Below are 13,372 nucleotides of genomic sequence, written 5' to 3'. Positions count from 1 at the left end.
CACTCAATATGACAGTTATTTAAACATAAGTCCTACACCACACATGGAAAATGGCTAATAATGCCTGAAATAATGCATCTTTGGGGGTTTCACTCGAAGCATATGCTTTTTTAAATCTTGCAAATGCAAAAAGTAGTTTTTTTCGCAATATGACTATAATGTTCTTAGATTCCTGAGATAATGCGAACAAAGCAATAAAAATGTATTCCAACATAACTCCTAATCCAAACGTGATAAATGTCCAAAAATGCCTGTGATAAGGAATACATGTTAGTTTTACTAGATACAGTTGTTTTTCTATAGTTTGCAAATACAAAATGTAGGTTTTACTCAATATGACTGTATACTCTAACACTCAATATGACAGTTATTTAAACATAACTCCTACACCACACATGAAAAATGGCTAATAATGCCTGAAATAATGCATCTTTGGGAGTTTTATTCGAAACATATGCTTTTTTAAATCTTGCAAATGCAAAAAGTAGTTTTTTATTCAATATTACTATAATAGTCTTAGAATCCTGAGATAATGAGAAAAAAGCAATAAAAATGTATTCAAACATAACTTTTAAACAACACATGCAAAATGGCTAATAATGCCTAGAGATATGTATTTTTGTTATTTGTACTAGAAAAATGATGTTTTGTAAGGTTTGCAAAGACACAAGCTAGTTTTTTTATTCAATATAACAGTGTAACTGTCATATTAAATATGAAAGGTTTATAATCATAACTCCAAAACTAAACGTGAAATTTGTCTAAAAAAGCATGTAATATTGAATTTATGTGACTTTTACCAGAATCGGGTATTTTGGAAAGAATCACAAATACAAAAACCAGCTTTTACTCAATATGACTGTATACTGTAACACCCAATATGACAGTTATTTAAACATTACTCCTACACCACACATGAAAAATGGCTAATAATGCCTGAAATAATTCATCTTTTGGAGTTTTACTCGAAAAATATGCTTTTTAAAATCTTGCAAATGCAAAAAGTAGTTTTTTACTCAATATGACTATAATGTCCTTAGAATCCTGAGATAATGCGAAAAAAGCAATAAAAATGTATTCCAACATAATTCCTAATCCAAACGTGCAAAATGTCTAAAAATGCCTGTGATAGGGAATACATGTTAGTTTTACTAGATACAGTTGTTTTTCTATGGTTTGCAAATACAAAATTTAGGTTTTACTCAATATGACTGTATACTGTAACACTCAATATGACAGTTATTTAAACATAAGTCCTACACCACACATGGAAAATGGCTAATAATGCCTGAAATAATGCATCTTTGAGAGTTTTCCTGAAAAAAAACATTTGGCAAGGTTTGCAAAAACAAAATATAATTTTTTACTCAATTTGACAGTAATGTGCTTAGAATCCTGAGATAATGCAAAAAAAGCAATAAAAATGTATTCAAACAAAACTTCCAAACAACGCATGTAATATGGCTAATAATGCCTGAATTAATGCATCTTTGGGGGTTTCACTCGAAGCATATGCTTTTATAAATCTTGCAAATGCAAAAAGTAGTTTTTTACTCAATATGACTATAATATTCTTAGAATCCTGAGATAATGCAAAAAAAGCAATAAAAATGTATTCCAACATAACTCCTAATCCAAACGTGCAAAATGTCTAAAAATGCCTGTGATATTGAATAATTGTTAGTTTTACTAGATACAGTTGTTTTTCTATGGTTTGCAAATACAAAATGTAGGTTTTACTCAATATGACTGTATACTGTAACACTCAATATGACAGTTATTTAAACATAACTCCTACACCACACATGAAAAATGGCTAATAATGCCTGAAATAATGCATCTTTGGGAGTTTTACTCGAAACATATGGTTTTTTAAATCTTGCAAATGCAAAAAGTAGTTTTTATTCAATATGACTATAATAGTCTTAGAATCCTAAGATAATGCGAAAAAAGCAATAAAATGTATTCAAACATAACTTTTAAACAACACATGCAAAATGGCTAATAATGCCTAGAGATATGTATTTTTGTTAGTTGTACTAGAAAAATGATCTTTTGTAAGTTTTGCAACCACACAAGTTAGTTTTTTTTATTCCATATAACAGTGTAACTGTCATACTAAATATGAAAGGTTTATAATCATAACTCCAAAACCAAACTTGAAATTTGTCTAAAAAAGCCTGTAATATATAATTTACGTGAGTTTTACCAGAATCGGGTATTTTGGAAAGAATCACAAATACAAACATTGGGTTTTACTGGCCTCATATTGGTCACACTCAAAATGACAGTTTTTGAAACAAAACTCCAAAAATATGCATGCAAAATGTCTAATAATGCCTGAAGAAATGCATCTTTGAGAGTTTTCCTGAAAAAAAAAAACATTTGGCAATATTTGCAAAAACAAAATATAATTTTTTACTCAATTTGACAGTAATGTACTTAGAATCCTGAGATAAAGCGAAAAAAACAATAAAAATGTATTCCAACATAATTCCTAATCCAAACGTGCAAAATGTCTAAAAAAGTCTCTGATATTGAATACATGTGAGTTTTACTAGATACAGTTGTTTTTCTATGGTTTGCAAATAGAAAAATGAGGGTTTAGTCAATATGACTGTATACTGTAACACTCAATATAACAGTTATTTAAACATAAATCCCACACAACACATGAAAAATGGCTAATAATGCCTGAAATAATGCATATTTTGGAGTTTTACTGGAAGCATATGCTTTTTTAAATTTTGCAAATGCAAAAAGTAGTTTTTTACTCAATATGACTATAATATTCTTAGAATCCTGAGATAATGCGAAAAAAGCAATAAAAATGTATTCCAACATAACTCCTAATCCAAACGTGCAAAATGTCTAAAAATGCCTGTGATATTGAATAATTGTTATTTTTACTAAATACAGTTGTTTTTTTATTGTTTGCAAATACAAAATTTAGGTTTTATTCAATATGACTGTATACTGTAACACTCAATATGACAGTTATTTAAACATAAGTCATATACCACACATGGAAAATGGCTAATAATGCCTGAAATAATGCATCTTTGGGGGTTTCACTCGAAGCATATGCTTTTTTAAATCTTGCAAATGCAAAAAGTAGTTTTTATTCAATATGACTATAATAGTCTTAGAATCCTGAGATAATGCGAAAAAAGCAATAAAAATGTATTCCAACATAACTCCTAAATCAAACGTGCAAAATGTCTAAAAATGATTGTGATATTGAATAATTATTAGTTTTACTAAATACAGTTATTTTTTTATGGTTTGCAAATACAAAATTTAGGTTTTACTCAATATGACTGTATACTGTAACACTCAATAGGACAGTTATTTAAACATAAGTCCTATACCACACATGGAAAATGGCTAATAATGCCAGAAATAATGCATCTTTGGGGGTTTCACTCGAAGCATATGCTTTTTTAAATCTTGCAAATGCAAAAAGTAGTTTTTTTCTCAATATGACTATAATGTTCTTAGAATCCTGAGATAATGCAAAAAAAGCAATAAAAATGTATTCCAACATAACTCCTAATCTAAACGTGCAAAATGTCTAAAAATGCCTGTGATACGGAATACATGTTAGTTTTACTAGATACAGTTGTTTTTCTATGGTTTGCAAATACAAAATGTAGGTTTTACTCAATATGACTGTATACTGTAACACTCAATATGACAGTTATTTAAACATAACTCCTACACCACACATGAAAAATGGCTAATAATGCCTGAAATAATGCATCTTTGGGAGTTTTACTCGAAACATATGCTTTTTTAAATCTTGCAAATGCAAAAAGTAGTTTTTATTCAATGTGACTATAATAGTCTTAGAATCCTGAGATAATGCGAAAAAAGCAATAAAATGTAATCAAACATAACTTTTAAACAACACATGCAAAATGGCTAATAATGCCTAGAGATATGTATTTTTGTTAGTTGTACTAGAAAAATTATCTTTTGTAAGGTTTGCAAAGACACAAGTTAGTTTTTTTATTCCATATTACAGTGTAACTGTCATACTAAATATGAAAGGTTTATAATCATAGCTCCAAAACCAAACTTGAAATTTGTCTAAAAAAGCCTGTAATATATAATTTACGTGAGTTTTACCAGAATCGGGTATTTTGGAAAGAATCACAAATACAAACATTGGGTTCAAAATGACAGTTTTTGAAACAAAACTCCAAAAATATGCAATCAAAATGTCTAATAATGCCTGAAGAAATGTATCTTTGAGAGTTTTCCTGAAAAAAAAAACATTTGGCAATATTTGCAAAAACAAAATATAATTTTTTACTCAATTTGACAGTAATGTACTTAGAATCCTGAGATAAAGCGAAAAAAAACAATAAAAATGTATTCCAACATAATTCCTAATCCAAACGTGCAAAATGTCTAAAAAAGTCTCTGATATTGAATACATGTGAGTTTTACTAGATACAGTTGTTTTTCTATGGTTTGCAAATAGAAAAATGAGGGTTTAGTCAATATGACTGTATGCTGTAACACTCAATATAACAGTTATTTAAACATAAATCCCACACAACACATGAAAAACGGCTAATATTGTCTGAAATAATGCATATTTTGGAGTTTTACTGGAAGCATATGCTTTTTTAAATTTTGCAAATGCAAAAAGTAGTTTTTTACTCAATATGACTATAATATTCTTAGAATCCTGAGATAATGCGAAAAAAGCAATAAAAATGTATTCCAACATAACTCCTAATCCAAACGTGCAAAATGTCTAAAAATACCTGTGATATTGAATAATTGTTAGTTTTACTAAATACAGTTGTTTTTTTATGGTTTGCAAATACAAAATTTAGGTTTTACTCAATATGACTGTATACTGTAACACTCAATATGACAGTTATTTAAACATAAGTCCTACACCACACATGGAAAATGGCTAATAATGCCTGAAATAATGAATCTTTGGGGGTTTCACTCGAAGCATATGCTTTTTTAAATCTTGCAAATGCAAAAAGTAGTTTTTTTCTCAATATGACTATAATTTTCTTAGAATCCTGAGATAATGCGAACAAAGCAATAAAAATGTATTCAAACATAACTCCTAATCCAAACGTGCAAAATGTCTAAAAATGCCTGTGATAAGGAATACATGTTAGTTTTACTAGATACAGTTGTTTTCCTATGGTTTGCAAATACAAAATGTAGGTTTTACTCAATATGACTGTATACTGTAACACTCATTATGACAGTTATTTAAACATAACTCCTACACCACACATGAAAATTGGCTAATAATGCCTGAAATAATGCATCTTTGGGAGTTTTACTCGAAACATATGCTTTTTTAAATCTTGCAAATGCAAAAAGTAGTTTTTATTCAATATGACTATAATAGTCTTAGAATCCTGAGATAATGCGAAAAAAGCAATAAAATGTATTCAAACATAACTTTTAAACAACACATGCAAAATGGCTAATAATGCCTAGTGATATGTATTTTTGTTAGTTGTACTAGAAAAATGATCTTTTGTAAGGTTTGCAAAGACACAAGTTAGTTTTTTTATTCCATATAACAGTGTAACTGTCATACTAAATATGAAAGGTTTATAATCATAACTCCAAAACCAAACTTGAAATTTGTCTAAAAAAGCCTGTAATATATAATTTACGTGAGTTTTACCAGAATCGGGTATTTTGGAAAGAATCACAAATACAAACATTGGGTTTTACTGGCCTCATATTGGTCACACTCAAAATGACAGTTTTTGAAACAAAACTCCAAAAATATGCATGCAAAATGTCTAATAATGCCTGAAGAAATGCATCGTTGAGAGTTTTCCTGAAAAAAAACAAACATTTGGCAATATTTGCAAAAAAAATATATAATTTTTTACTCAATTTGACAGTAATGTACTTAGAATCCTGAGATAAAGCGAAAAAAACAATAAAAAAGTATTCCAACATAATTCCTAATCCAAACGTGCAAAATGTCTAAAAAAAACTCTGATATTGAATACATGTGAGTTTTACTAGATACAGTTGTTTTTCTATGGTTTGCAAATAGAAAAATGAGGGTTTAGTCAATATGACTGTATACTGTAACACTCAATATAACAGTTATTTAAACATAAATCCCACACAACACATGAAAAATGGCAAATAATGCCTGAAATAATGCATATTTTGGAGTTTTACTGGAAGCATATGCTTTTTTAAATTTTGCATATGCAAAAAGTAGTTTTTTACTCAATATGACTATAATATTCTTAGAATCCTGAGATAATGCGAAAAAAGCAATAAAAATGTATTCCAACATAACTCCTAATCCAAACGTGCAAAATGTCTAAAAATGCCTGTGATATTGAATAATTGTTAGTTTTACTAAATACAGTTGTTTTTTTATGGTTTGCAAATACAAAATTTAGGTTTTACTCAATATGACTGTATACTGTAACACTCAATATGACAGTTATTTAAACATAAGTCCTACACCACACATGGAAAATGGCTAATAATGCCTGAAATAATGCATCTTTGGGGGTTTCACTCGAAGCATATGCTTTTTTAAATCTTGCAAATGCAAAAAGTAGTTTTTTTCTCAATATGACTATAATGTTCTTAGAATCCTGAGATAATGCAAAAACGCAATTAAAAATGTATTCCAACATAACTCCTAATCCAAACGTGCAAAATGTCTAAAAATGCCTGTGATAAGGAATACATGTTAGTTTTACTAGATACAGTTGTTTTTCTATGGTATGCAAATACAAAATGTAGGTTTTACTCAATATGACTGTATACTGTAACACTCAATATGACAGTTATTTAAACATAACTCCTACACCACACATGAAAAATGGCTAATAATGCCTGAAATAATGCATCTTTGGGAGTTTTACTCGAAACATATGCTTTTTTAAATCTTGCAAATGCAAAAAGTAGTTTTTTTCTCAATATGACTATAATGTTCTTAGAATCCTGAGATAATGCGAAAAAAGCAATTAAAATGTATTCCAACATAACCCCTAATCCAAACGTGCAAAATGTCTAAAAATGCCTGTGATAAGGAATACATGTTAGTTTTACTAAATACAGTTGTTTTTTTATGGTTTGCAAATACAAAATGTAGGTTTTACTCAATATGACTGTATACTGTAACACTCAATATGACAGTTATTTAAACATAAGTCCTACACCACACATGGAAAATGGCTAATAATGCCTGAAATAATGCATCTTTGGGGGTTTCACTCGAAGCATATGCTTTTTTAAATCTTGCAAATGCAAAAAGTAGTTTTTATTCAATATGTCTATAATAGTCTTAGAATCCTGAGATAATGCAAAAAAGCAATAAAATGTATTCAAACATAACTTTTAAACAACACATGCAAAATGGCTAATAATGCCTAGAGATATGTATTTTTGTTAGTTGTACTAGAAAAATGATCTTTTGTAAGGTTTGCAAAGACACAAGTTAGTTTTTTTATTCCATATAACAGTGTAACTGTCATACTAAATATGAAAGGTTTATAATCATAACTCCAAAACCAAACTTGAAATTTGTCTAAAAAAGCCTGTAATATATAATTTACGTGAGTTTTACCAGAATCGGGTATTTTGGAAAGAATCACAAATACAAACATTGGGTTTTACTGGCCTCATATTGGTCACACTCAAAATGACAGTTTTTGAAACAAAACTCCAAAAATATGCATGAAAAATGTCTAATAATGCCTGAAGAAATGCATCTTTGAGAGTTTTCCTGAAAAAAAAAAAACATTTGGCAATATTTGCAAAAACAAAATATAATTTTTTACTCAATTTGACAGTAATGTACTTAGAATCCTGAGATAAAGCGAAAAAAACAATAAAAATGTATTCCAACATAATTCCTAATCCAAACGTGCAAAATGTCTAAAAAAGTCTCTGATATTGAATACATGTGAGTTTTACTAGATAGAGTGGTTTTTCTATGGTTTGCAAATAGAAAAATGAGGGTTTAGTCAATATGACTGTATACTGTAACACTCAATATAACAGTTATTTAAACATAAATCCCACACAACACATGAAAAATGGCTAATAATGCCTGAAATAATGCATATTTTGGAGTTTTACTGGAAGCATATGCTTTTTTAAATTTTGCAAATGCAAAAAGTAGTTTTTTACTCAATATGACTATAATATTCTTAGAATCCTGAGATAATGCGAAAAAAGCAATAAAAATGTATTCCAACATAACTCCTAATCCAAACGTGCAAGATGTCTAAAAATGCCTGTGATATTAAATAATTGTTAGTTTTACTAAATACAGTTGTTTTTTTATGGTTTGCAAATACAAAATTTAGGTTTTACTCAATATGACTGTATACTGTAACACTCAATATGACAGTTATTTAAACATAAGTCCTACACCACACATGGAAAATGGCTAATAATGCCTGAAATAATGCATCTTTGGGGGTTTCACTCGAAGCATATGCTTTTTTAAATCTTGCAAATGCAAAAAGTAGTTTTTTTCTCAATATGACTATAATGTTCTTAGAATCCTGAGATAATGCAAAAAAAGCAATAAAAATGTATTCCAACATAACTCCTAATCCAAACGTGCAAAATGTCTAAAAATGCCTGTGATAAGGAATACATGTTAGTTTTACTAGATACAGTTGTTTTTCTATGGTTTGCAAATACAAAATGTAGGTTTTACTCAATATGACTGTATACTGTAACACTCAATATGACAGTTATTTAAACATAACTCCTACACCACACATGCAAAATGGCTAATAATGCCTGAAATAATGCATCTTTGGGAGTTTTACTCGAAACATATGCTTTTTTAAATCTTGCAAATGCAAAAAGTAGTTTTTATTCAATATGACTATAATAGTCTTAGAATCCTGAGATAATGCGAAAAAAGCAATAAAATGTATTCAAACATAACTTTTAAACAACACATGCAAAATGGCTAATAATGCCTAGAGATATGTATTTTTGTTAGTTGTACTAGAAAAATGATCTTTTTTAAGGTTTGCAAAGACACAAGTTAGTTTTTTTATTCAATATAACAGTTCAACTGTCATACTAAATATGAGAGGTTTATAATCATAACTCTAAAACTAAACGTGAAATTTGTCTAAAAAAGCCTGTAATATTGAATTTATGTGAGTTTTAACAGAATCGGGTATTTTGGAAAGAATCACAAATACAAGAAACTAGGTTTTACTCAATATGACTGTATAACATTTATTCAATATCACAGGCATTTTTAGACATTTTGCACGTTTGGATTAGGAGTTATGTTGGAATATATTTGTATTGCTTTTTTCGCATTATCTCAGGATTCTAAGAATATTATAGTCATATTGAGTAAAAAACTACTTTTTGCATTTGCAAAATTTAAAAAAGCATATGCTTCCAGTAAAACTCCAAAATATGCATTATTTCAGGCATTATTAGCCATTTTCCATGTGTTGTGTGGGATTTATGTTTAAATAACTGTTATATTGAGTGTTACAGTATACAGTCATATTGACTAAACCTTCATTTTTCTATTTGCAAACCATAGAAAAACAACTGTATCTAGTAAAACTCACATGTATTCAATATCAGATACTTTTTTAGACATTTTGCACGTTTGGATTAGGAATTATGTTGGAATAAATTGTTATTGTTTTTTTCACTTTATCTCAGGATTCTAAGTACATTACTGTCAAATTGAGTAAAACATTATATTTTGTTTTTGCAAATATTGCCAAATGTTTGTTTTTTTTCAGGAAAACTCTCAAAGATCCATTTCTTCAGGCATTATTAGACATTTTGCATGCATATTTTTGGAGTTTTGTTTCAAAAACTGTCATTTTGAGTGTGACCAATATGAGGCCAGTAAAACCCAATGTTTGTATTTGTGATTCTTTCCAAAATACCTGATTCTGGTAAAACTCACGTAAATTATATATTACAGGCTTTTTTAGACAAATTTCAAGTTTGGTTTTGGAGTTATGATTATAAACCTTTCATATTTAGTATGACAGTTACACTGTTATATGGAATAAAAAAACTAACTTGTGTCTTTGCAAACCTTACAAAAGATCATTTTTCTAGTACAACTAACAAAAATACATATCTCTAGGCATTATTAGCCATTTTGCATGTGTTGTTTAAAAGTTATGTTTGATTACATTTTATTGCTTTTTTCGCATTATCTCAGGATTCTAAGACTATTATAGTCACATTGAATAAAAAACTACTTTTTGCATTTGCAAGATTTAAAAAAGCATATGTTTCGAGTAAAACTCCCAAAGATGCATTATTTCAGGCATTATTAGCCATTTTTCATGTGTGGTGTAGGAGTTATGTTTAAATAACTGTCATATTGAGTGTTACAGTATACAGTCATATTGAGTAAAACCTACATTTTGTATTTGCAAACCATAGAAAAACAACTGTATCTAGTAAAACTAACATGTATTCCTTATCACAGGCATTTTTAGACATTTTGCACGTTTGGATTAGGAGTTATGTTGGAATACATTTTTATTGCTTTTTTCGCATTATCTCAGGATTCTAAGACTATTATAGTCATATTGAATAAAAACTACTTTTTGCATTTGCAAGATTTAAAAAAGCATATGCTTCGAGTGAAACCCCCAAAGATGCATTATTTCAGGCATTATTAGCCATTTTCCATGTGTGGTATAGGACTTATGTTTAAATAACTGTCATATTGTGTGTTACAGTATACAGTCATATTGAATAAAACCTAAATTTTGTATTTGCAAACCATAAAAAAACAACGGTATTTAGTAAAACTAACAATTATTCAATGTCACAGGCATTTTTAGACATTTTGCACGTTTGGATTAGGAGTTATGTTGGAATACATTTTTATTGCTTTTTTCGCATTATCTCAGGATTCTAAGAATATTATAGTCATATTGAGTAAAAAACTACTTTTTGCATTTGCAAAATTTAAAAAAGCATATGCTTCCAGTAAAACTCCAAAATATGCATTATTTCAGGCATTATTAGCCATTTTTCATGTGTTGTGTGGGATTTATGTTTAAATAACTGTTATATTGAGTGTTACAGTATACAGTCATATTGACTAAACCCTCATTTTTCTATTTGCAAACCATAGAAAAACAACTGTATCTAGTAAAACTCACATGTATTCAATATCAGAGACTTTTTTAGACATTTTGCACGTTTGGATTAGGAATTATGTTGGAATACATTTTATTGTTTTTTTCGCTTTATATCAGGATTCTAAGTACATTACTGTCAAATTGAGTAAAAAATTATATTTTGTTTTTGCAAATATTGCCAAATGTTTGTTTTTTTTCAGGAAAACTCTCAAAGATGAATTTCTTCAGGCATTATTAGACATTTTGCATGCATATTTTTGGAGTTTTGTTTCAAAAACTGTCATTTTGAGTGTGACCAATATGAGGCCAGTAAAACCCAATGTTTGTATTTGTGATTCTTTCCAAAATACCCGATTCTGGTAAAACTCACGTAAATTATATATTACAGGCTTTTTTAGACAAATTTCAAGTTTGGTTTTGGAGTTATGATTATAAACCTTTCATATTTAGTATGACAGTTACACTGTTATATGGAATAAAAAAAACTAACTTGTGTGTTTGCAAAACTTACAAAAGATCATTTTTCTAGTACAACTAACAAAAATACATATCTCTAGGCATTATTAGCCATTTTGCATGTGTTGTTTAAAAGTTATGTTTGAATACATTTTATTGCTTTTTTCGCGTTATCTTAGGATTCTAAGACTATTATAGTCATATTGAATAAAAACTACTTTTTGCATTTGCAAGATTTAAAAAATAATATGTTTCGAGTAAAACTCCCAAAGATGCATTATTTCAGGCATTATTAGCCATTTTTCATGTGTGGTGTAGGAGTTATGTTTAAATAACTGTCATATTGAGTGTTACAGCATACAGTCATATTGAGTAAAACCTACATTTTGTATTTGCAAACCATAGAAAAACAACTGTATCTAGTAAAACTAACATGTATTCCTTATCACAGGCATTTTTAGACATTTTGCACGTTTGGATTAGGAGTTATGTTGGAATACATTTTTATTGCTTTTTTCGCATTATCTCAGGATTCTAGGAACATTATAGTCATATTGAGAAAAAAACTACTTTTTGCATTTGCAAGATTTAAAGAAGCATATGCTTCGAGTGAAACCCCCAAAGATGCATTATTTCAGGCATTATTAGCCATTTTCCATGTGTGGTGTAGGACTTATGTTTAAATAACTGTCATATTGAGTTTTACAGTATACAGTCATATTGAGTAAAACCTAAATTTTGTATTTGCAAACCATAAAAAAACAACTGTATTAGTAAAACTAACAATTATTCAATATCACAGGCATTTTTAGACATTTTGCACGTTTGGATTAGGAGTTATGTTGGAATACATTTTTATTGCTTTTTTCGCATTATCTCAGGATTCTAAGAATATTATAGTCATATTGAGTAAAAAACTACTTTTTGCATTTGCAAGATTTATAAAAGCATATGCTTCGAGTGAAACCCCCAAAGATGCATTAATTCAGGCATTATTAGCCATATTACATGCGTTGTTTGGAAGTTTTGTTTGAATACATTTTTATTGCTTTTTTTGCATTATCTCAGGATTCTAAGTACATTACTATCAAATTGAGTAAAAAATTATATTTCGTTTTTGCAAACCTTGCCAAGTGTTTTTTTTCAGGAAAACTCTCAAAGATGCATTATTTCAGGCATTATTAGCCATTTTCCATGTGTGGTGTAGGACTTATGTTTAAATAACTGTCATATTGAGTGTTACAGTATACAGTCATATTGAGTAAAACCTAAATTTTGTATTTGCAAACCATAGAAAAACAACTGTATCTAGTAAAACTAACATGTATTCCCTATCACAGGCATTTTTAGACATTTTGCACGTTTGGATTAGGAATTATGTTGGAATACATTTTTATTGCTTTTTTCGCATTATCTCAGGATTCTAAGGACATTATAGTCATATTGAGTAAAAAACTACTTTTTGCATTTGCAAGATTTTAAAAAGCATATGTTGCGAGTACAACTCCAAAAGATGCATTATTTCAGGCATTATTAGCCATTTTTCATGTGTGGTGTAGGAGTAATGTTTAAATAACTGTCATATTGGGCCTTACAGTATACAGTCATATTGAGTAAAACCTGTTTTTTGTATTTGTGATTCTTTCCAAAATATCCGATTCTGGTAAAAGTCACATAAATTCAATATTACATGCTTTTTTAGACAAATTTCACGTTTAGTTTTGGAGTTATGATTATAAACCTTTCATATTTAATATGACAGTTACACTGTT

Source organism: Nerophis ophidion, unplaced genomic scaffold (assembly GCF_033978795.1).
Source record: "Nerophis ophidion isolate RoL-2023_Sa unplaced genomic scaffold, RoL_Noph_v1.0 HiC_scaffold_157, whole genome shotgun sequence".
Classification (NCBI taxonomy): Eukaryota; Metazoa; Chordata; class Actinopteri; order Syngnathiformes; family Syngnathidae; genus Nerophis; species Nerophis ophidion.
The sequence above is the reverse complement of the archived record's forward strand: the minus strand, read 5'-3'. Positions refer to the sequence as shown.